This window comes from Symphalangus syndactylus, chromosome 23 (assembly GCF_028878055.3).
Source record: "Symphalangus syndactylus isolate Jambi chromosome 23, NHGRI_mSymSyn1-v2.1_pri, whole genome shotgun sequence".
Taxonomy (NCBI): domain Eukaryota; kingdom Metazoa; phylum Chordata; class Mammalia; order Primates; family Hylobatidae; genus Symphalangus; species Symphalangus syndactylus.
In genome coordinates, this window is record NC_072445.2 from 26,536,804 (window position 1) to 26,563,571 (window position 26,768).

A 26,768-nucleotide genomic window follows, 5' to 3' on the forward strand; every position below is an offset into this window, starting at 1 on the left:
AGCACCAAGTATCATATTCGCCCCTGTTTTTTCTGACCAGGAAAATGTTTCAATCTATGTGTCTTCACTTCTCATTCATTTTTGTAAGTTTCCCCTTTTCTTTGCATAAGTAGTTGCTTCCTGTCTTCCAGCTGGGCAAAAATTTCTAGTATCAGAAGTTAGGAGTATTGTGCATGATTATATTGGCTCTTTTGCTTTGTTGTAAACAATACACTTAATTTTATCGTACTATTTGTGAGGTTTTATTGAATAATTGTGAGGCTGGTTTCCAAAGGCACATTGATTATTGACTGCAGATTGAGATAGATCACGAGGTTCAGTTCTGTGTCCTCTTAATAGAGTTAACAAATCATCATTTTCGATTTGAATGATATCTGACCACCAAACAGGAACACCTTGTGCTCTCTTGCCTTTTGTCTCAGGATTAGGAGGGCAATTGGAACTACCAGCCAAAGCAGACATCTCAGCATCTCTTAGCCTTTGCCCCATTCCAGACAGGATGCTAGAGGGAGACTCAGCTAAGAATTATTATGTGGTCTCCTTAGCAGAGAGTGTTGATTTTAAGTATCTTGGGTTTTTTTTGGAAATAGAGTTTTGCTCTGACGCCCAGGCAGGAGTGAAGTGGCGTGATCTTGGCTCAGTGCAACCTCTGCCTCCTGGGTTCAAGAGTTTCTTATTCCACAGCCTCCTGAGTAGCTGGGACTACAGGCACGTGTCACCACACCTAGCAATTTTAAGTATACCTTAAAGTATGCTCTGATTCCAGATGTTTGCACCGAGAGTCTGTTAGTTTTTTAAAAAACCTATTTTTTTGTGTTTCTGTTTTATGAAAGTAATATAGTTTGTAGAAAATTTGAAAATAACCGAAGTTTGAAGAAAATAACCCATCATATCACAACTCACTGTTAATGTTTTATTTTATTGCCATCTTGTCTTTGTTTGTAAAACACAATTTATAGATATATCTTAGTTATTATGCATATATAAACATTATATATGTATATTCCTAGTTTCTTACTTTAATTTTGCTAGCAAATTTTGTGTGTTTTATGTTTGAACAACAAATCACTTTGCACTCTAGTAACCTCTGGACTTGTCTTGTTTCTCTCTGTTACACATTTACTTGACAACAAGAACCCTTGTGTCAGGTCAGCATGGGACCTTTGGCTACATTTCATTTATACAGCAAATGCCCAGGAGGGGGGATTATACCATGTTTCCAATATGCACTAGGTTAGAATATCCTAGGGCATATATTTTCATTTTAATACCCTAATGTATAATCTGATTACTATTATGCAAGATAGGACAGAAAGTAGCAATTCTAGATTGTTCCAGAGGCTGTGAGTTTCTTAAAAGACCTGAACCTGATCTGGGGTCGTTCCATTAAAGACACTCATAGAATGGTCTATATGCAGTCCTTAAACATGATTTTCAGAGAATTTATGATCATTTGGTCAAATGCTCAGAATCCTCCACTGATGTGGCCATATTTATATAAATCGATGACCTGATGGTCTCTAGGGCTCATGGTTGGCTGCAGTTATGGGTGGAGACTAGTTCATTCAGAGAGCTGGCAATTAGGAGAGAGAATCAGCCACCATCTCCTCCACATTCTTTCCTTTTTTGGAACTTTGCTCATGTCTGCGTCAGTGGAGCCCAGACCTGGAATCTCAATTGTGTGATTTTGTTTCCAGAAACCATAAGTAAGTGGGCACTAGAGTAAGTTCTTATCAGGCTAAGTTGGAAAGAGATAAATAACATTTCTGAGCCTCACTGATTTAAATGGAATTCACTAGAATTCCAAGGTCTGTCAGTAATGAAAGACAACTCTGAAAATTCAGAGAAGATTCCATTTTTGTCTCAGTCCCTTAAAGAACAGTCAGGTTAGCAGAAAGTGAAACTGACTGTGATGTCAGCTACCACTATTGCCAAATTCATACCTCATGTCAATTAAATTGCCAGTTACAGGCATTATGTACTTTCACAGTTTGTAAGACATTTCATGTTTCAGTGATTTTTGTCTGACTGTATAGTCTTGGATTAAAGACTTCTGACAGAGGAAGACACTGTAATAGAGCACAGTAGATACAGACACCCACGTGGCGCATACTTTCAGTCATCAGTCAGTTTCTCCACAGCGGCAGTCTTGGACTGTAGTCATGGTAGATGTAATGGAGTTGCCCAGGTCGCGCATCAACGCCGGCATGCTACTTGGTTCATCGACCAGCCCATCTGCTTCATAGGGAGGCTAGAAAAGACTCATCCCACTGGAAAAATGTTTATTCTTTCAGATGAAGAATGAAAAAATGGAATCATTGAGTTAATGGAGCCCCTTCATGAAGAAATCTCTGGAATCTTGAAAGTGTTGGAAGAGTAACCACCAAGGCCACCATCATGTGTGCATCTTATGTCCAGTTTAAAGAAGATAACCATCCTTTTGATCTTGGACTTTACAATGAAGCTGTGAAAATTATCCATGAGTTCCCTCAGTTTTATCCTTTAGGGATTGTGCAACATGATTTGATCTTGATGAATTTTCATATGATTGCAAATGAGCTACATTAAATACTATTAGAGGAGACCCTTCTTGTTTGAGGGAGATATTTCTGTGCTTTCTCATATTTAATTTTTTTTTGTTTTTTTTTTCGAGACAGTGTCTCACTCTGTTGCCCAGGCTGGAGTGCAGTGGTGCAATCTTGGCTCACTGCAACATCCATCTCCTGGGTTCAAGCGATTCTCATGCCTCAGCCTCCCAAGTAGCTGGAATTACAGGCACCTGCCACCATGTCTGGCTAATTTTTGTATTTTTAATAGAGACAGGATTTAGCCATGTTGGCCAGGCTGGTTTCGAACTCCTGGCCTCAAGTGATCCACCCACCTCGGCCTCCCAAAGGGCTGGGATTACAGGCATGAGCCACTGCACCTGACCAATTTGCTCTTTTTAAAATTTTATTTGTCTGGCTTTAGATATTCCAGTCTAGAGTTTTTGGCCAAAGTGATGTATTGACAGTTTTCACCTAAGTCCCATTATAAAGAATTGCTTCTACAATATATGGTCAGATTAGATGCAAGAATAAAGCAGTTGTCTGAGTTTAGGTTTCTATTTTATTAGTAAAAACTAAAATAGTACACACTGAAAAATACAGCATAGTAAATATCAATATTCTCTAAATTTATAAACTTGAAAAGTCAGAACCTTTTACTGAAGTTGTGATGCACTACTCAAGATATTGTTAACCAAGGTGGGTCAGAGGATGAGGGCATTTTCAGTTTAGGAGCAGCTACAGCATAGGGACTTCAGAGCCCTTTACCTTAACTTTAGAAGGTCTAAGAGAAGAGTGGCAATAATACACGGTAATCATAGCTAAATTGATTAAACATGGCTGACATACTGGGTACTGCATTGACCACTTTAACGTGTTGTTGTCTTTCCTCTTCATCATAACCTTACAAGGTAGTTAGAGTGATAATTCTCATTTTGTAGAACACAGAGAGGTTAGAGGCTTTTCTGAGGTTATGGAGCTACTAATGCCAGAGCCAAAACTTGAACTCAGGTCTGCTCAAATACAAACACATACTCTTCAAACACATGTTCTTAAACTGTAAACTTTGTGCATTTTTGTTGGTGATTAGCCCTTACATCTTGGCAAATCAAAGGCAAAGCCATTTTACCATGCTCAGATTCATTGACGTTCTCATAAAGCAACATAAGTCAAAATTTAAAGTAGAGGGTGTGAGCCTTCTCCTGCTATTATTATTGTTTTCTTTTCAATTCAGGATTCTGTAGGCACAAAAACACAAAATGATATATCTTTTAGTCACAGGGTGTGCATGTTTTTCTGATCATTTAAATAATTTGAAAACACTACAGACAAGTCTCACTTATGCTTAAATCCTGAATAAAATATTAGCATATAGAATAAAGGAATACATTAAAATGGGATTTGAAATATTGGTAAATGGAATCCAGCAGCACATTTCAACAAAGCAAGTTTTTTTTTGTAGAAATGCAAAAATAGCCTTAAAATTGGTTAGTAATATATAGTCAGCCAAACAAATAGATTTAAAAACCCATTTTCATCCTAATAAATGGTAAGGTATTTGACAAAATTCAACATCAATTTTTAAAAAAGTTCTCATAGTAAAAGAGGCCTAGATTAATATTCTTCACTTGATAAAAAAATATGTATGTTTCAAAGCAAATACTGGTATTCCTTTTTTTAAAATTTATTTTTATTTTTTGAGACAGAGTCTCACTCTTTTGCCCAGGCTGGAGTGCAGTGCTGCAATCCTAGCTAAACATAACCTCTGCCTCTCGGGTTCAAGCAATTCTCTTTCTTCAGCCTCTCGAGTAGCTGGGATTACAGGCGTGCACCACCAGGCCTTCCTAATTTTTGTATTTTTAGTAGAGACAGGGTTTCACCATGTTGGCCAGGCTGGTCTCAAACTCTTGACCTCAAGTGATCCTCCCGCCTCGGCCTCCTAAAGTGTTGGGATTACAGGTGTGAGCCATTGTGCCAGGCCTTAGTATCGCGTTTAATAATGAAACACTGCCGGGTGAATGCCTGTAGTCCCATCACTTCAGGAGGCCATGGCGGGCAGATCACCTGAGGTTGGGAGTTTGAGACCAGCCTGACCAACATGGAGAAACCCCGTCTCTACTAAAAATACAAAATTAGCCGGGCATGGTGGTGCATGCCTGTAATCCCAGCTCCTCGGGAGGCTGAGGCAGGAGAATTGCTTGAACCTGGGAGGTGGAAGTTGCAGTGAGCTGAGATCGAACCATTGCACTCCAGCATGGGCAACAAGAGCAAAACTCCATCTCTAATAATAATAATAATGAAACACAATAACACTAGTTTTTCTATAAAAATTAAGCAAGAAAGACAAAGATGTGTATTATTGCACTGTATAGAGAACACAGTTCTCAAAACAGTATTCAAATTTCTTAGATTTAGAGCTTAGCAAAGTGCCTGGCACACAATAGAAACTCGATTATTTGTTAAATGAATTAGTGACATTGAAACAAGAGGAATAAATTCTGGAATAGAGGAGGCATAATTATTATTTGCAGATAATATAGTTTTGTTTCAATAGAATTAACTAAAAAATGACTAGAAATAATAGGAACATTCAGAATAGTGGCTAGGTTCAAAATTAATATACCACCACCTGCTCCACCTTTGTGGCCTCCTGGGCCACCTGTGGGTCTTCCTCCTGGACCACCCCCAGGAGTTCCTCCAGGCATTCCTGAGACCACCTGGAATGCCAGGCCTCTGAGGGCTTTTACCCCAACATTTACCTCCAGGACCACCACTAGGCTGACTCCCTGGCCCTCCCCCAGGCCCACCTCCAGGTCCTCCTCCTGGGAACAACCACCAAAGCGACCTCCCTCTGCACCTTCAGGTATCCCTCTTTCTCATCCTGGCATGATGACCCACTTTTGATGCCTCCATATAGACTTGTCCCTGTCCACCCCTGGTTTTTTCCACCAACTCCCTTGCTAAACCCTGCGATTTTCAGTGCACCACCCAACTTGATTCAGCAACCCAAGGTGGACGATAGGAGTGCAGCCACCATTGAGAAGAAAGCCACAACAACCATCAGTGCCAAGCCACAGATCACTGCTAATTCCAAGGCAGAGTTTACTTGATTTGTGCCCACAGCACTGAGAGTAGATCGGGAAAATGAAGGGGCTACTGCCACTCCTCCAAGAAAAGTCAGTGGGGGCCAGGCGCGGTGGCTCACGCTTGTAATCCCAGCACTTTGGGAGGCCGAGGCAGGCGGATCACGAGGTCAGGAGATCGAGACCACGGTGAAACCCCGTCTCTACTAAAAATACAAAAAAAAATTAGCCGGGCGTGGTGGCGGGCGCCTGTAGTCCCAGCTACTCGGAGAGGCTGAGGCAGGAGAATGGCGTGAACCCGGGAGGCGGAGCTTGCAGTGAGCCGCGACTGCGCCACTGCACTCCAGCCTGGGCGACAGAGCGAGACTCCGTCTCAAAAAAAAAAAAAAAAAAAAAAAAGAAAAGTCAATGGATAATTCTGCTGTGCCTCTTGACAAAGCAGCTCCCAAATCTAGTTCTTCTATTCCTGTCTCAGTACAGACCAAGGATGATGTTTTGGGGCTTTCATGAAAGCTGGAAGGGTTACTGTGACACCTTATTTCAGTTCAAGGGCTATCCTAAAGTTTAGTCTTGTTCAGAATTTACTACATTTAAGAGAGGGTATCTCATTCAGAATAGATTGGCTATTGAAACAGTGCTGCCACATCCATTCCTTTTCATACCACCATTTTCATCCTGTTTCTTCCCCTTTTCCAGTTCTTTGGAGATTTGCAATTGAGGATCTCAGTTACCTATTTGTTTTGACTCTCTTCTTGTGTGCTGTGGGCACTGGAGCAGAGATTTCTGAAAAATCAGTGTATTTTACCTCGCCTTTTGTTTTTGAGTTATTTTTGATAGTTTCCTATAAATATTTTGTAATATTCTACTTGTAGTGAAATGAATCACAATATCATTTCCTGATACAAAGCAGGATCTGTGGGAAGAAAACATATAGTTCTTTGATTAAAATTATTTCCCAAGCAGAGCCTGAGGCAAGAACAAAGTGCTGATACTTTCTTTGGGCTAAACTTTGAGTGTTTTATGGGAAAAATAAGTAAATGTTCTAAATCAAGAAAAAAAAGAAGATGGCCAAATTGGAGCAGCTCCAGTCTGCAGCTCCCAGTGTGATCGACGCAGAAGACAGGTGATTTCTGCATTTCCAACTGAGGTACCTGGTTCATCTCACTGGGACTGGTCAGACAGTGGGTGCAGCCCATGGAGGGTGAGCCGAAGCAGGGTTGGGCATCGCCTCACCTGGGAAGCACAAGGGGTCGGGGATTTCCCTTTCACAGCCAAGGGAAGCCATGACAGACTGTACTGGGAAAATCGGGACACTGCCACCTACATACTGGGCTTTTCCAATGGTCTTAGCAAACGGCACACCAGGAGATTACATCCTGTGCCTGGCTCAGCGGGTCCCACACCCACAGGGCCTTGCTCACTGCTAGTGCAGCAGTCGGAGATCGAACTGCAAGGGGGCAAGCCTGGCTGGAGGAGGGGCATCCACCATTGTTGAGGGTTGAGTAGGTAAACAAAGTGGCCAGGGAAGCTGGAACTGGGTGGAGCCCACTGCAGCTCAGCAAGGCCTGCCTGCCTCTGTAGACTCCACCTCTGGGGGCAGGGCATAGCTGAACAAAAGGCAGCACAAATTTCTGCAGACTTAAACGTCCCTGTCTGACAGCTCTGAAGAGAGCAGTGGTTCTCCCAGCACAGTGTTTGGGCTCTGAGAACAGACAGACTGCCTCCTCAAGTGGGTCCCTGACCCCCACGTAGCCTAACTTGGAGACATCTCCCAGTAGGGGACGACTGACACTTCATACAGCTGGGTGCCCCTTTGAGATGAAGCTTCCAGAGGAAGGATAAGGCAGCAATATTTGCTGTTCTGCAACATTTGGTGTTCTGCAGCCTCCGTTGGTGATACCCAGGCAAACAGGGTTGGTAGTGGATCTCCAGCAAACTCCAACAGACCTGCAGCTGAGGGATCTGACTATTAGAAGGAAAACTAACAAACAGAAAGGAAAAGCATCAACATCAACAAAAAGGACATCCACACCAAAACCCCATCTGTAGGTCACCATCATCAAAGGCCAAAGGTAGATAAAACCACAAAGACAGGGAGAAACAAGAGCAGAAAAGCTGAAAATTCTAAAAACCAGAGTGCCCCTTCTCCTCCAAAGGATCACAGCTCCTCGCCAGCAATGGAACAAAGCTGGATGGAGAATGACTTTGATGAGTTGACTGAAGTAGGCTTCAGAACGTCAGTAATAACAAACTTCTCCGTGCTAAAGGAGCATGTTTGAACCCATTGCAAGGAAGCTAAAAACCTTGAAAAGAGATTAGACAAATGGCTAACTAGAATAAACAGTGTAGAGAAGACCTTAAATGACCTGATGGAGCCAAAATCCATGGTGAGAAATATGTGATGCATGCACAAGCTTCAGTAGCCGATTCAATCAAATGGAAGAAAGGGTTTCAGTGATTGAAGATCAAATTAATGAAATGAAGCGAGAAGAGAAGTTTAGAGAAAAAAGAGTAAAAAGAAACGAACAAAGCCTCTAAGAAATATGGGACTATGTGAAAAGACCAATCTACGTTTATTGGTGTACCTTAAAGTGACGGGGAGAATGGAACCAAGTTGGAAAACACTCTTCAGGATATTATCCAGGAGAACTTCCCCAATCTAGCAAGGCAGGCCAACAGTCAAATTCAGGAAATACAGAGAACACCACAAAGATACTCCTCGAGAAGAGCAACCCCAAGACATATAATTGTCAGATTCACCAAGGTTGAAATGAAGGAAAGAATGTTAAGGGCAGCCAGAGAGAAAGGTCGGGTTACCCACAAAGGGAAGCTCATCAGACTAACAGCAGATCTGTCAGCAGAAACTCTACAAGCCAGAGAGAGTGGGGGCCAATATTCAACAGTGTTAAAGAAAAGAATTTTCAACCCAGAATTTCATATCCAGCCAAACTAAGCTTCATAAGTCAAGGAGAAATAAAATCCTTTACAGACAAGCAAATGCTGAGAGATTTTGTCACCACCAGGCCTGCCTTACAAGAGCTCCTGAAGGAAGCACTAAACATGGAAAGGAACAACTGGTACCAGCCACTGCAAAAACATGCCAAATTGTAAAGACCATCGATGCTAGGAAAAACCTGCATCAACTAATGAGCAAAATAACCAGCTAACATCATAATGACAGGATCAAATTCACACATAACAATACTAACCTTAAATGTAAATGGACTAAATGCCCCCAATTAAAAGACACAGACTGGCAAATTGGATAAAGAGTCAAGACCCATCAGTGTGCTGTATTAAGGAGACCCATCTCACATGCAGAGACACACATAGGCTCAAAATAAAGGGGTGGAGGAAGATCTACCAAGCAAATGGAAAGCAAAAAAAAGCAGAGGTTGCAATCTTAGTCTCTGATAAAACAGACTTTAAACCAACAAAGATCAAAACAGACAAAGAAGGCCATTACATAATGGTAAAAGGATAAATTCAACAAGAAGAGCTAACTATTCTAAATATATATGCACCCAATACAGGAGCACCCAGATTCATAAAGCAAGTCCTTAGAGACCTACCCAGAGACTTAGACACCCACACAATAATAATGGGAGACTTTAACACCCCACTGTCAACATTAGACAGATTGATGAGACAGAAGGTTAACAAGGATATCCAGGACTTGAACTCAGCTCTGCACCAAGCAGACCTAATAGACATCTACAGAACTCTCCACCTCAAATAAACAGACTATACATTCTTCTCAGCAGCACATCCCACTTATTCCACAATTGACCACATAGTTGGAAGTGAAACACTCCTCAGCAAATGTAAAAGAACAGAAATCACAACAAACTATGTCTCAGACCACAGTGCAATCAAATTAGAACTCAGGATTAAGAAACTCACTCAAAACCGCACAACTACATGGAAACTGAACAACCTGCTCCTGAATGACTACTTGGTACATAACGAAATGAAGGCAGAAATAAAGATGTTCCTTGAAGCCAGTGTAAACAAAGACACAATGTACCGGGATCTCTGGGACACATTTTTTTTTTTTTTTTTAGACGGAGGCTCGCTCTGTCGCCCAGGCTGGAGTGCAGTGGAGTGATCTCGGCTCACTGCAACCTCTGCCTCCCAGGTTCACGCCATTCTCCTGCCTCAGCCTCCCAAGTGGCTGGGACTACAGGCACCCACCACCACGCCTGGCTAATTTTTTGTATTTTAGTACAGACAGGGTTTCACCATGTTAGCCAGGATGGTCTCGATCTCCTGACTTTGTGATCCATCTGCCTCGGCCTCCCAAAGTGCTGGGATTACAGACGTGAGCCACTGTGCCCAGCCATCTCTGGGACACATTTAAAGCAGTGTGTAGAGGGAAATTTATACCACTAAATGCCCACAAGAGAAAGCAGGAAAGATCTAAAATTGACACCCTAACATCACAATTAAAAGAACTAGAGAAGCAAGAGCAAACAAATTCAAAAGCTAGCAGAAGGCAAGAAATAACTAAGATCAGAGCAGAACTGAAGGAGATAGAGACACAAAAAACCCTTCAAAAAATCAATGAATCCAGGATCTGGTTTTTTGAAAAGATCAACAAAACTGATAGACTGCTAGCAAGAGTAATAAGGAAGAAAAGAGAGAAGAATCAAATAGACGCAATAAAAAATGATGAAGGGGATATCACCACCGATCCCATAGAAATACAAACTACCATCACAGAATACTATAAACACCTCTATGCAAATAAACTAGAAAATCTAGAAGAAATGGATAAATTCCTAGACACGTACACCTTCCCAAGACTAAACCAGGAAGAAGTTGAATCGATGAACAGACCAATAACACGCTCTGAGATTGAGGCAATAATTAACAGCTTACCAACAAAAAAAGTCCAGGACCAGACGGATTCACAGCCGAATTGTACCAGAGGCACAAAGAGGAGCTGGTACCATTCCTTCTGAAACTATTCCAATCAATAGAAAAAGAGGGAATCCTCCTTAACTCATTTTATGAGGCCAGCATCATCCTGATACCAAAGCCTGAGAATTTTAGACCAATATCCCTGATGAACATTGATGCAAAAATCCTCAATAAAATACTGGCAAACCGAATCCAGCAGCACATCATAAAGCTTATCCACCACAATCAAGTTGGCTTCATCCCTGGGATGCAAGGCTGGTTCAACATATGCAAATCAATAAACATAATCCCTCACATAAACAGAACCAAAGACAAAAACCACATGATTATCTCAATAGATGCAGAAATGGCCTTTGACAAAATTCAATAGTACTTCATGCTAAAAACTCTCAATAAACTAGGTACTGATGGAACGTATCTCAAAATAAGAGCCATTTATGACAAGCCCACAGCCAATATCATACTGAATGGGCAAAAACTGGAAGCATTCCCTTAGAAAACTGGCACACGACAGGGATGCTCTCTCTCACCACTCCTGTTCAACATAGTGTTGGAAGTTCTGGCCAGGGCAATCAGGCAGGAGAAAGAAATAAAGGGTATTCAATTAGGAAAAGAGGAAGTCAAATTTTCCCTGTTTGCAGATGACATGATTGTATATTTAGAAAACCCCATCATCTCAGCCCAAAATCGCCTTAAGTGATAAGCAACTTCAGCAAAGTCTCAGGACACAAAATCAATGTGCAAAAATCACAAGCATTCTTATACACCAATAACAGACAAACAGAGAGCCAAATCATGAGTGAATACCCATTCACAATTGCTACAAAGAGAATAAAATACCTAGGAATCCAATTTACAAGGGAAGTGAAGAACCTCTTCAAGGAGAATTACAAACCATTTCTGCTCAGTGAAATAAAAGAGGACACAAACAAATGGAAGAACATTCCATGCTATGGATAGGAAGAATCAATATTGTGAAAATGGCCATACTGCCCAAGGTAATTTATAGATTCAATGCCATCCCCATCAAGCTGCCAATGACTTTCTTCACAGAATTGGAAAACACTACTTTAAAGTTCATATGGAACCAAAAAAGAGCCTGCATTGCCAAGACAATCCTAAGCCAAAAGAACAAAGCTGGAGGCATCACGCTACCTGACTTCAAACTATACTCCAAGGCTACAGTAACAAAAACAGCATGGTACTGGTACCAAAACAGAAGTATAAACCAATGGAACAGAGGCCTCAGAAATAACATCACACATCTACAACCATCTGATCTTTGACAAACCTGACAAAAACAAGAAATGGGGAAAGGATTCCCCATTTAATACATGGTGCTGGGAAAACTGGCTAGCCATATGTAGAAAGCTGAAACTGGATCCCTTCCTTACACCTTATACAAAAATTAATTCAAGATGGATTAAAGACTTAAATGTTAGACCTAAAACCATAAAAACCCTAGAATAAAACCTAGGCAATACCATTCAGGACATAGGCATGGGCAAGGACTTCATGACTAAAACACCAAAAGCAATGGCAACAAAAGCCAAAATTGACAAATGGGGCCTAATTAAACTCCAGAGCTTCTGCACAGCAAAAGAAACTACCATCAGAGTGAACAGGCAACTTACAGAACGGGAGAAAATTTTTGCAATCTACCCATCTGACAAAGGGCTAATATCCAGAATCCACAAAGAACTTAAACAAATGTACAAGAAAAAATCAAACAGCCCCATTAAAAAGTGGGCAAAGGATATGAACAGACACTATTCGAAAGAAGACATTTATGCAGCCAAGAGACACATGAAAAAATGCTCATCATCAATGGTCATCAGAGAAATGCAAATCAAAACCACAGTGAGATACCATCTCACACCAGTTAGAACGGCGATCATTAAAGAGTCAGGAAACAACAGACGCTGGAGAGGATGTGGAGAAATAGAAACACTTTTACACTGTTGGTGGGAGTGTAAACTAGTTCAACCGTTGTGGAAGACAAGGTGGTGATTCCTCAAGGATCTAGAACTAGAAGTACCATTTCACTCAGCGATCCCATTACTGGGTACATACCCAAAGGATTATAAATCATGCTACTGTAAAGACACATGCACATGTATGTTTATTGTGGCACTATTCACAATAGCAAAGACTTGGAACCAACCCAAATGTCCAACAATGATAGACTGGATTAAGAAAATGTGGCACATACACACCATGGAATACTATGCAGCCATAAAAAAGGATGAGTTCATATCCTTTATAGGGACACGGATGAAGCTGGAAACCATCATTCTGAGCAAACTATCGCAAAGACAGAAAAACAAACACCACATGTTCTCACTCATTTGTGGGAATTGAACAATGAGAACACTTGGACACAGGAAGGGGAACATCACACACGAGGGCCTGGTGGGGTGGGGGGATGGGGGAGGGATAGCATTAGGAGAAATACCTAATGTAAATCACGAGTTAATGGGTGCAGCAAACCAATGCGGCACATGTATACATATGTAACAAACCTGCACGTTGTGCACATGTACCCTAGAACTTAAAGTATAATTAAAAAAAAATAGAAAAAAAAAAAACCTGGACAGTGTAATGGAGGAAATGATCCCTTTTTTCTAACCACAGAACTAACTACAATAGTAAGAAGTACACCTGCCTTATATGAAGAAAACCTGAAAATTCTGCCGAAGATACCCAAACGCGCGCCCTCTGTCCTTTGCAATTGTTACATCAGTTCTAAACCTACACATTAATAGATGCTAATAGAAATGCCAATAGGAAATTTCAAAACCACCCAACTGATTGAAAAGTTTCATAAGGGATTTGGGAACCATGCCTTCTGTGGCAAAATGTTAATTATGTGAAAAATTTAAAGGCCAATTTGGCAATACCTATCAAAATAAAATTGACTTCATATTTTCACTTTTAGAAATTCATCTTCCAGATAATTCTCTAAGTGTGCAAATTTAAAAATAGGTATATAACTACACATACACATTCATAAGATAATGTATATATGTATGTACAATGGGTTATTTTTGTAGCATTGATTTTTTATTGCTTGAACAATCATGGCTGGCATTTATTAGGGTTTTTGTTTGTTTGTTCGTTTGTTTTTAGACAGGGTTTTATTCCTGTCACCAGGGCTGCAATGGTGTGATCTCGGCTCACTGCAACCTCTCCCTCCTAGGCTCAATGACTCTCCTGCCTCAGCCTTCGGAGTAGCTGGGACCACAGGAGATATCCACAAGACTACTACACCTGGCTAATTTTTGTATTTTTAGTAGAGACAGGGTTTCACCATGTTGCACAGGCTGGTGATCTGCCTGCCTCAGGCTTCCAAAGTGCTGGGATTACAGGCATGAGCCACCACGCCCAGCCTCATTTATTACATTTTAATGAGAAAAAGGCATAAAAATCTGTCACAAACACACACATATACACGTACACGTACACATACACATACACAAGACCTTCTCTATTTCTGAGCATTCTTCCTAAGAAACAACTTATAGGGCAGTTTTTTTGTTTTTAGAGACAGGCTGGAGTGCACTGGCTATTCACAGGCTCAAGTGGTCCTCCTTTCTTAGCCCCCCAAGTAGTTGGGAATGCAGGTGCACATCATCGCACCTGGTATTTTTCCTGTTAAAGTATGTCTGAACCCAGGTTCTCTAGAAGGCAGAGCCTGAGGCAAGAACCAAGTGCTAATACTTTCTTTGGAATGTCCAAGTCTAAGGATTTGAGGGTGAGCCATGAAAAGAAATAAGGCAAAAAAAATTGTGACACAATGCAGTGGTTCCTCATTGGCTACTGCTTTACAACAAAATGCAGAGACTCAGCAGGTGCCTGGGCAAGCACTTTCACCCAGCATGCAAGATTTCTCTGAAGGAGTTAGAAGGAAGAATCGCATCTCCAAGTAGTCCCCAAAAGAGAGAAAATCAGAAATTTTCTCTGAAATTTCCAAGAATTTTCAAAATTTGAGAGAATTTTCTTCCCAGCTGTCCTTTGTCTCTCATTTCTCATTTCTCATCGGTGAAGGTTTACTCTGCCAGGACTCCCCCACACTTCTGGTTTGTGTCATCTGGCTCTTCAGTGGCTCCTCAAGAAGCCACATCCCATGCCCCGGGGTGTGACTTTTCAAGTCTGAAAGTGGAGGCCAACCTGGTGGTTGGTTTCAACCTAGAGAAAGAAGGAGGCTATTAAGAGACTCCAAGAAGGCAAACGAGGTCTGTTTCCAATGCAGACTAGAATACACCTATCTTGGGCATGCACGTGTTGCTCCTGACAATAGCGAACCCTCTGGCCTATCTCAGAAATGGCTCTGTAGCTGAAGGGCTCTGAGAAATAATCTCTCTCTCTCTCTTTTTTTTTTTTTTTAAGACGGAGTCTCACTCTGTCACCCAGACTGGAGTGCAAAGGCGCGATCTCAGCTCACTGCAACCTCTGCCTTCTAGGTCCAAGTGATTCTCCTTCTCAGCCTCCTGAGTAGCTGGGATTACAGGCATGCACCACCAGGCCCGGTTAATTTTTGTATTTTTAGTAGAGATGGAGTTTCACCATGTTGCTCAGGCCGGTCTCGAACTCCTGACCTCAGGTAATTCACCCGCCTCAGCCTCCTAAAGTGCTGGGATTACAGGCATGAACCACCATGCCCGGCCTGAGAAATAATCTCTTAACCTAGAAATCAGTGGAGAAGCCAAGCTATAAAGACACTTTCAGTGAGGAGTATTTGGCCTCAGTGAATGTAGGTCAGCATGCAGCTAATGAACTGGTTTCCTTTCTGATGCCCAGCACGTCTGCCAACTCTGCTGACTGTAGACAGGCTTGTAGAGCTGCTGTTTGCAGCCCTGTTTGCAATAGCAAAAAGTTGGAAACAATCTTTTTAAATCAATTATAGAATATCCAAACAAGAACATTCTACCTAGTGGTTGAAAAAGAATGAGTTTTAAAATACATTAAAAAAAATCAGATTACGCTCAATAAACTATTTTAAAAAGACAACTATATTCCTTCACTCAGCTTTGTATTATTCTTGCTGCTGTTGTTAATAGTAGCAGTGGCAATATAGTCATTGTCTTCTACACTGGTTTACCTGATCATGCTGTCTACGTCTTCATTTATCATCTGTCTTCCCACCTGGATTGTAAGCTCCATGACAGCAGGGCTGTGGTGTGATTTTGTTCTCTTCTGTATACCCTGTGCCTAGATCAGTGTCAAGTTCACAGTAGATTGTCAATAAATATGAGCATAAAGGATGGAGGATCTTCATTGCTTCTATTCTGCTTTTCTATTAGAAAAGGGAATTGCTACTCAATTCCTAAGTATAAATACTGTCTAAGCAGCCCTTGTGAAACCAGTATGAAGTATTTCTTGGGTCCCAGCTGTTTGCTGTCAGAATTACCAAATGTGAGACCTAGATATGGGACCCAGTAGGTGATCTAATCCATCCTTTTATAGATGCTAGGACAATTTAGGCTCAGCACAACAGTGGTGGTTGCAGAAACGAGGGTAGGGAAGAATAAAAGTATTTAACTCCTCAAGAAATTGACAACCTAGATGGAAAGAGAAGATTAAGACACTTGAGAAAATGATAATTTGAGGCCACATATCTCTATGTGTCAAATTGTGTGTGGGACTCTATTTCTACCTTCAAAAATTTTATAATCTTGTAAAATACTATTTAAACAAAGGATATATTTACAATGTTAAATAAAGACAGAATCAATAAGAATTGCTATAAAGGGAGAATTGCAAAGCCAAGCGATTTGGGAACAGACCAGAGGAATCTCATTTTGTCTGGAGGACTTGAGATGGTTTCATGGAGGAAGGGACATTTAAGCTGGTGTCGAGGAGTCTGTAAATAGTGCTGGTTAGAGGCAGGGGTTTGAGGATGAAGGCGTTACAGGCAGAGGGAACTATGCAAGTAAAGCCATGGCCAATGAAAATATTTGGCATTTTTGAAAAATGGCAACCGTCCTGCACCTAGAAGACAGAGGGTGAAGGATATAGGGGATGCAAAAGGATGAGGAGGGCTGGCCAGAGAGGGAAGGAGGTGTTGGGCCAGATTATAACTGTGCTGATGGTTTGAACTGTATCAGCTGAGTAACAGAGAGACACTGAAGGTGTTTTATTAGGGATGTGACAAGATCAGATCTGTGTCTCAGATGATTCTGACAGCAAGGTGAATGACATACCGGGATGCAGTGGGAGGACAGCTAGAAAGAGTGAAATGCTTAGGAAACCTCTGCAGTTGGTGGTTACAGAGTGAGCTAGTGAAGATCTAAATTAGAGAGCTCCCTGGAAATGAAGAGATGGTTGTAGAGATAATTCAGAAGTAAACTGATTGGAAGAACTTGGGGACTAGTGAAAGTGCTAGGAATGTTTACAAGGAAGATGAGCACTAACTATGCCATCAGGTCACAAGAATCCCTAGCACATTTCTAGGACCCCAACACAAAAGCTGCACTTTGAAATGCCCAGATCTGCTAATTTATTGTTTCTGAACTCCCTTGTCCTCATCCCCTGGCTCCCTTCTCAGAAGTTATTCTGAAAAGTCTCTGCCTGAATCCAAAAGGCCTTTCCCAGTTTGCACATCATCCTCCAGTGGACTGGGCAAAGACTTTTCATGGCCATGTTGGGAAAGAGGCCATTGCAGTTCGGGATGGCAATCCTTAAGGGATGCTCTGGCATTCCCTGGGTTACGGACTTTCTCACAGCCTTGGGTTTGCTCCCACTATTCCCTCTTTTCTTTGTAGTCGTCACCCTGTCACTCTCACTAAACTTGTCTGCTGCTCAAACCATACCTATGCACACCATTGGTTTCCATTGCTGGTAAGGCTGAGACTAGTTGGATGTGACTTTTTGCTCTTTTCTAAACTGTATATGCCCTCTTGTTGTTTTCTCAAAATTTCTCCTTTCCAAAAGACTTTCAAAATCTCTTGCCTACCTCTTGTTGGAATGCCGTAGTAGGTGTTTATATTTATTGTATGTGTGCCCTGTCTCTATGATTTGATTGTAATTCCTTTTTGGTGACTCCTAAATGTGTCAAAGATAAACAAAGCTAAATACTAGTTAAAGTGGTAAAGACAGATTTTAATCAGTAATATACTATTGCAATAGGAATAACAGTACAGTGTGAATTGAACTCAACTTTGATTTGTCCAGAGGTGACTGGGTAATTTAAATGGAGAATAAGGAAATAGGGAGTGAGTGAGCAGGGGGTCAGTAGAATGTGGGAAGTGAAGAAACTTACAAAAAGCAGGAAAGGGAGGTTGTCCATGTGAAATTCATCTGGGTTTTCTAACTGGTGTTTACTGAAGTTAGGTTCCTACCCTCCCACAATGACTGGTGGACAGAGGCCCTATCTTCAGGTGTTGACTGGAACAAACAGTAGATTTTTTGCAAATCTTGAGTTTTCTCAGCAGGCGCTTTAAGGAAAGCGGGAGCTGTTAGAAGCTATGTTAGTGTTTGTTCAAGTCTTTATAGGTCAAAGTTGGGCCTTAGTCAGGAGGAAGACTCAAAGGATCCTGGCTCAAGTTTGAGCAAGAAGAGAATCCATGCCACAATGGGTTATGAAAATCAAGAACAACTGGGAAAATATCCACTGTGGTCTCAATAGAAGATCCTGATAAAAGGAAAGGAATATTACAAGGAAATGAGTTAAGGAATACTTTTAAATACTCTGCCCACTGAGAAGGCTGCTAAATTCCATCCACCAAAAACTAGGTGCATCTTCCATACTATATGCTGCTAAAATCTAAACAAAAAACTATGTACCTTATACGTATGTGGTCTCTTAGGATAAACAAAAATTGATGTTGTACATTGGATTTTTGTTTAAATATCTTGTACATTATTAACTGGCTCCTAATGAAGCATAGAAGTAGTGATTCAGATTGACTTGTCATTTAATACACTTTCCTTAGAATGAAAAAAGAGACTGTTTCTTCCAAATATTTAGCTTTATCATTTAAAAATAGTTAAATAATAGTCCATTAGCCTTTATTATTTGCACTTCGTAAATGTAGTAGGTTCCCTTTTGATTTTCTGCCTCTTTCTATTTGAAATTGGTCATTTGACTTATTTACTTGGCATTCTGGTTGGCTGTTATTTACGACTAGTGACATAGTGACCCTCTTTTCTCATATGATGTTCATTGTAACTCTTTCCATGGTCCAAAAGGCCAAAAGAGGAGGTAGATACATATGGGATAAACTTCAAGGCTTAATGTACTTTTTAATGAAAACGTAAGGATAAAAGAAGTAGAGAATGTGTGATATTGTGGTTTGTAGGAAATGAGTTTTTTTAAAAAAATTAAGATATAATTTAAAGACAGTGAAATAAAGAGATCTTAGGTGTGTAGTTAAACCAGTGTTAACAAATGCACATGTCCATACAGCTCACACCCCTATCAAGATACGGATGTATTTCATTAACTAAGAAGTTCTCTCATGCCCTTCCCAGTCAATCCCTGTCACTTCTGGACGCCACCACTGTTCTGATATCATCATGGTGTTTTTTTCTGCTATAGAACTTCATATATCTGAGATCACACAGTATGTACTGTTTTGTATCTGACTTTTTTCACTCAATATAAAATTTCTGAGATTCATTCAGATTTTTATATGTATCAGTAGTTTGTCTCTTTTCATTATTGAATAGTATTGCATTGTATGAAAATACCACAGTTTATTCTATTCATGGACACCTGGGCTGTTTCCAATCTTTGGCTCTGATGAATAAGACTGCTATGAGCGTTCTCATGCAGGGCTTATTTGGACAAATGTTATCATAATCTTTTGAAACTAGGATTAGAATTGTTGGGTCATAGGACAGATATACCTTTAACTCTTTAAGAATGTGCCAAACAGTTTACCTTTCTACCAGTAATGACAAAATTTCTGTTTGCTCCACATCCTCCTTAACATTGGTGTTTTTAATCTTTTGTGTTTTAACCGTTCTAGTGAGTTTGCAATGACGTCTTACTGCAGTTTTAATTTACCTTTCCCCAGTGACTAATACTCTTAAGCGCTTTTCCACGTGCTCATTGGTTTTCATGCATCTTCTTTTGTGAAGTGCTTATTCAAATATTTGCAAATTTAAAAGCTGAGCTGTCTTTTTATTGTTGCATTATAGGGGTTCTTTACATATTCCAGTCAAAAGTCCTTTGTCAGATTTCTATGTTGTAAATGCTTTCTCCTGAACTTTGACTTGTCTATTAATCTTAATGGTGTCTTTTGATGAATAAAAGTTTTAAATTTTGATGAAGTCACAGTTTATTATTTCCCTTTATGGTTAATACTTGCATCCTCTCTAAAGAAACCATTGCCTACACAAGGCTGTGAAGATTTTTAAAATATTATCTTCTAGAAGCTTTATAGTTTTAGCTCTTATATGTATGTTTATGATACATCCTGAATTAACTTTTGCATGTGGCTTAATATAGAGGTAAAGTTCTCCCCCGACCCCCACCAGGGCCCTAATTTTGATACTTATTTCAGTACCACATACTGAAAAGATTTTCCTTTCTCTATTGAGTGGCTTAATATCTTACTAAAAACCATTCGACTCTGGCATAGGTGTAGCTCTACATCTAGGCTCTATTCTGTCCTGTTGGATGTACTGCATATCCCTTTTCCAGTAATACACTAGCTGTAGGTTTGTGGTAAGTCTTAAAGTCAGGTAGTGCAATTCCTTTAACTTGATTTTGTTTTGGCTATTCTAGGTCCTTTGCATTTCTATATAACTTTTAGACTCAGTTTATCAATATCTACAAAAAAGCATGAAGTCTTGATAGACTTCAAAGCAACAATTCACCCTCCTTGGAAATATTTAAAGACTTCTATATTAAGCTGTTGGGAAAACAGATGGGGAAAAGATTGTGGAAGTACAGAATGAAGCAGCTGATGAGCACTGAGCTTCTTTTAGGGGATGAGAGTGTTTTGTGGGCTCAATCTCCCAGTTCCTGCTTTTTCTTTTCTTTTTTTTTTATTATACTTTAAGTTTTAGGGTACATGTGAACAATGTGCAGGTTTGTTACATATGTATACATGTGCCATGTTGGTGTGCTGCACCCATTAACTCGTCATTTAACATTAGGGATATCTCCTAATGCTATCCCTCCCCCGCTTCCCCCACCCCATAACAGGCCTCGATGTGTGATGTTCCCCTTCCTGTGTCCATGTGTTCTCATTGTTCAATTTCCACCTATGAGTGAGAACATGTGGTGTTTGGTTTTTTGTCCTTGCGATAGTTTGCTGAGAATGATGGTTTCCAGCTTCATCCATCTCCCTACAAAGGACATGAACTCATCATTTTTTATGGCTGCATGGTATTCCATGGTGTATATGTGCCACATTTTCTTAATCCAGTCTATCATTGTTGGACATTTGGGTTGGTTCCAAGTCTTTGCTATTGTGAATAGTGCCTCAATAAACATACATGTTCATGTGTCTTTATAGCAGCATGATTTATAATCCTTTGGGTATATACCCAGTAATGGGATGGCTGGGTTAAATGGTATTTCTAGTTCTAGATCCCTGAGGAATCACCACACTGACTTCCACAATGGTTGCACTAGTTTACAGTCCCACCAACAGTGTAAAAGTGTTCCTATTTCTCCACATCCTCTCCAGCACCTGTTGTTTCCTGACTTTTCAATGATCGCCATTCTAACTGGTGTGAGATGATATCTCATTGTGGTTTTGCACAATGTGCTTTTGCATTTCTCTGATGGCCAGTGATGATGAGCATTTTTTCATGTGTCTTTTGGCTGCATAAACGTCTTCTTTTGAGAAGTGTCTGTTCATATCCTTTGCCCACTTTTTGATGGGGTTGTTTTTTTCTTGTCAATTTGTTTGAGTTCATTGTAGATTCTGGATATTAGCCCTTTGTCAGATGAGTAGATTGCAAAAATTTTCTCCCATTCTGTAGGTTGCCTGTTCACTCTGATGGTAGTTTCTTTTGCTGTGCAGAAGCTCTTTAGTTTAATTAGATCCCATTTGTCAATTTTGGCTTTTGTTGCCATTGCTTGCCCATGCCTATGTCCTGAATGGTATTATCTAGGTTTTATTCTAGAGTTTTTATGATTTTGGGTCTAACATTTAAGTCTTTAATCCATCTTGAATTAGTTTTTGTATGAGGTGTAAGGAAGGGATCCAGTTTCAGCTTTCTACATATGGCTAACTAGCTTTCCCAGCACCATGTATTAAATAAATAGGGAATCCTTTCCCCATTTCTTGTTTTTGTCAGGTTTGTCAAAGATCAGATAGTTGTAGCTATGTGGCATTATTTCTGAGGGCTCTGTTCTGTTCCATTGGTCTATATCTCTGTTTTGGTACCAGTACCATGCTGTTTTGGTTACTGTAGCCTTGTAGTATAGTTTGAAATCAGGTAGCGTGATGCCTCCAGCTTTGTTCTTTTGGCTTAGGATTTACTTGGCAATGTGGGCTTTTTTTTGGTTCCATATGAACTTTAAAGTAGTTTTTCCAATTCTGTGAAGAAAGTCATTGGTAGCTTGATGGGGATGGCATCGAATCTATAAATTACCTTGGGCAGTATGGCCATTTTCATGATATTGATTCTTCCTATCCATGAGCATGGAATGTTCTTCCATTTGTTTGTGTCCTCTTTTATTTCATTGAGCAGTGGTTTGTAGTTCTCCTTGAAGAGGTCTTTCACATCCCTTGTAAGTTGGATTCCCAGGTATTTTATTCTCTTTGAAGCAATTGTGAATGGGAGTTCACTCATGATTTGGCTCTCTGTTTGTCTGTTATTGGTGTATAAGAATGCTTGTGATTTTTGCACATTGATTCCTGCTTTTTCAATGAAATATGTTAAAATGACCAGTAGGTAATCTTAACAGGTAGGTTCACACTACACCAGCCTACCAATATTACACAGAAAATGTGAAAGTCATTGAAAAGATTTTAATACTTCAATACCCATCTCTGACCCAGTCTAAAAGTATAGACAGAAGTGTTGGAAGTTAGTTTAAAGACCATAGAAAAGAGACAATTTTGAATAAAATTTGGAAATACTCCATTTACTTCCTCTCTTTAAACTTGTATTGTTCCCTTGACACATATTATGTACCTCCAGAATGTTTACTTTTCACACTAGTATCATAATTGCTTTTCAAAGGGCAGCAAAATTTTACAGACAAATTGGGACAAGCATTTCTCTGACCTCAATAATTCTCTTTAATCTAACAACAGTCTTTGGTACAAGTAGCTAATCACTATTTTATTTCCTGAAACTAAATCACAGATTAGGCATTGTATCTTCCATTGTGTGAAGCAGTCACTTCACTTTTCTCTTAGTATAACAAAACACTTAATGTGGAACCAATTAAGATTGAGGTGAAGTGATTAAAGTTTGCCTTCTGTTACCAACAGCATATCTTTGTTCTCATATTGGACTCATTTGCTGCTTCAAATGGCTGTGCAATTAATAACACTTCTCGTATTTGGTCAGTTCTTACATTAAAGTAATGGCTAAGTTGCTGTGAGACAGACTCAACAATCCTATGGCTTAATTATTAAAGGTTTATTTCTGTCTCATATATTAGACTCAAGGGGTGGGTTCAGATCAACAAGGTGCCTCTGTTCCACATAGTCATTCAGGGATCCAGGTTCTTTCTGTCTTGTCCTGCAATTCTTAAGACATTGTCCTCATTTGTATGGTTGAAGTTGGTCATAGACAAATCCATGTTCCAGCTTATGAGATGAAGGGGAAACATAGAGGAATGCATGCTGATTACCAGTTTCAGACGTGGCACACATCACTTCTAAGCCACATTAGCTGCAAGTGATTAGCTGCAAGTGAGACTGGCCCATGTAGTCTAACTGGACATCTATGTGCCAGTTACAGTTTATTACAATGGACAAGGAGGACAAACAAGATGAGTAAGTGATTATCAGATTTTATCATATTTCTAACTTCTTTGAAGGTTCAGGAGATATTTTAATCGGCAATTTAGAATCTGTATGAACTTTCCATTTACAATAATCTTGAGCATGGATAATGCAATTATCATATGCAGTTATGAGTCTTTCCCATGTAGCTCATAAAATAGTAGGCATTTGTGTTCTAAACAAAGGGTTAAATTTTTTTAAAATATGAACTACAGAAACAAGAATAATCTTTGACATATGGATTGAGAAAGAACAACAAAAGGGAGAAAAAGAAAAAAGAAGAAAAGAGAAAAAAAGACTTCCAGGCAGTTCATAGATTATAATCTTCAATGATAATATAATCCCATATGGTCAGTTAAGACCTCCACAAATCCACCAAAGGGAACATGTCAGAGTCCAAAGACCACTTAATGTTTGAAACTTTATATCTGTGTTTTCATACTGTTAAATGTGGCTGTTCCTTTCCTGTTTCTATTTATATCTTATATAATTTCTCACTTACCTACTCTGTATCCTTCTCTTTGACTTCTATCATCATTGATATTGTTGTGTCAACCATCTAACTGTTTTCCTCATAGTATTCTATTTTAATCCCCTAATTTTTTTTTTTTTTTTTAAACGGAGTCTTGCTCTGTCACCAAGGCTGGAGTGCAGTGGTGTGATCTCAGCTCACTGTAAACCCCGCCTCCCAGATTCAAGTGATTCTCCTGCCTCAGCCTCCCGAGTAGCTGGGATTTAATCCCCTAATTTTTATCCTACAAACCACAATGTTTTCTCCTCTAGTAGACTGCAAGTTCTTCGAGAGAAACAACCATTACCATGTGACAAGGTTCTACCAAGCAAATACTGACAAATGGTAGATTCATAGGAAATTCTAGGTGAATAAAGCAATAAAAGAAAAACAAAATCTAAAATATGCATCTCCTTTCCTACCTTATCTCTTAAAGTTCAAGTCACACTTCATGAATTTGAATTTTATCTGGGCTAGATTGGGGCCAGAAATTATTTTTTATGAACCTAAATATACTTTAGCGTCTAGCGTAGCCCTACATAAAAGTGGGTACACATTTTTTTAAATCTTGTTATGCTGATTTAGAAATGGTAAATAACTCAAGGTTATGTATATGAATAGTTTGAGGACGTACTTTTACAGAGAGATGAATAATTATTTTTTCAATTTCAGGACTCTTTAATATCAGCCATCCAAGATAACGTCTGTGAAGGACTACCTGTCTTCCTTTGCAAACAAAAAGTTCTGCTGTCTGATCTCATTCTTGATACATTTGTCTCAGGAGATGTCCCTTTGTTAAACTATCCCTGGTGAATACAGATAGGCAAATCACACTGAATTCTTCTTCCTTCTAGTACACACCAGTTTTGGTACAAACGAAATCAGATTAAAATGAATAACAAGGAGAACATTAAAAGTGGGGAGAACAGAAGATTTAAAATGAAGATCAAAAACAACTGATGGTCTTTTATCCTCGGTCTTTATACTTTTTCTGGGCAAACTAATTCATGTTCATGGCTTCAATACCATTCAATGTTGACAACTCCCATCTCTCAGACTAGCTGTCTCTCAGATATCTCAGATTAAACGTGTTCAAAACAGAGCTCACTGTTTTGTCCCCACTCCCCCAAAATACATCTCTTTCTGTATTTCCATCTCCCCAGTCACCAGTGAAAGACACCATTTGATCTCTTTCTCTGCTACGGAGTCTATTGAGTTGATTCCTAAGTTCACCTAGTCTTTTCTCTTCGTCTCCTTTCCTGTGTCTCCTGCATTAATCCAGGGTTTCATCATTCAGTTGCAATACTTTCCTGACTGGCATGCATGCTTTGCCCTAATCCTACCCACCTTCATTTATCCAAAACAAAAATATGTGGTGCTTGTTGGATGCCAAGAAGTGGGGCAGGCCCTGGAGATATCAGGAGCACTAAGACAAAGCCCTGGCCCTCAAAGGGCTCCTCATCGAATGCAGAGAGTAGATGTACAAACAAATGACTGGAGAATCAATTGAATTATCATAATTACAGTGATGGAAATATGTCCAGCGTATTATGGAAATATCTGGAAGGACACAAGACCCAGCTTGGGTGATATATATGTATATGTATGTGTGTGTGTTCTGATTAGCAAAGACTTTCTATAAGGTGGCTTGGCTGGGATTTAGGGGAGGAGGAAGGTGTGGGTGAGGTCGTGAAGATTGAGGAGAGGAAGAGAGATCAGAAGGGAAGGACATTATGGGCTGAGGAACCATTCTAGCAGAACCACAAGAGCAAGGAACAACATGATGTGTATGAGGATCTGCAAATATTTTTATATTCTGGCATATAAAGTGCCTAGTAGAAGTGGTGAGAGATGAGACTATATAAGTAGGCAAAGACCAGATCACAGAGGGCCTTGCGTTAAGAAGTTTATTCTTAATCTGGAGAATACAGGAGTTCCACTGAAGGATTTATGCAAGGAAGTAACATGGACACGTTATCATTTTAGGTCGATTATTCTGGTAACAATGTGGAGGATAGATTTGCAGAAACATCTGCAAATAGATGTAGAATAAAACCTGAACTAAAATAGAAGTGGGCATGGAGTTGGGAAATACATAGGCAATAAAACCAGCAGGACCTGGCAATTGATTCAATGTCTTGTTTTGAGGAAGGGAGAGGAGTGAGGGTAACATGGTTTTCTAGGTTGGGTGTGTGGAGGTGCCATCTTAGAGCTAGAGAATGTGAGAAGATGTGCAGATTTGGTGGAGAAAATGATGAAGTCACTTTTGGATGAGTCTGAAATGGTTGTGGGATGTCCAGCAGGCAGCTGGAAAAAAAAAAAAATCTGAAAAAGGAAGGGACCTGGCTTCAGATGTCCCTGCCAGCAGTCATCAGTCGCCTGCAGCTGGCTGTCCCCCTAAGGTGCCAAGTGGTGGCAGATGCAGCCCTGGGTGGACAGGTGCAAAGTGAAAGAAATGCCATTTCTCTGGAAAGGCTTCTGTAGGTTTAAAGCCTAGCTCCATAATTCCTGCTCTTCAGTCTACTCCTGCAAAAATGACAGATCTCTTGGCTAGTTAAGAGTGAATTTCTTTGATGATTCTGGTACCTTGGACTCTAGGAAGACAGTAAGTTAAAAACAGAAAAGATGTCTTAAGGCCTCTTTTCACATAACAAACTTATTTCTGATGCTTTTTGCCCCTGAAACTTGTTTATTATAATTTATCCAGCCTGTCTGGAGGGTGAATAAAGTGGACCTAAAATAAAGACAATTTCTCCCTTGATTGAAGGAGGAGATTGGGCAG

The 26,768-nt window shown here is 40.0% G+C and overlaps 1 pseudogene; it reads left to right on the forward strand.

The window, feature by feature from the left end:
• The first annotated feature begins 2,162 nt into the window (after window positions 1-2,162).
• Window positions 2,163-2,568, forward strand: LOC129473109 (replication protein A 14 kDa subunit-like; annotated as a pseudogene).
• Window positions 2,569-26,768: the final 24,200 nt, after the last annotated feature.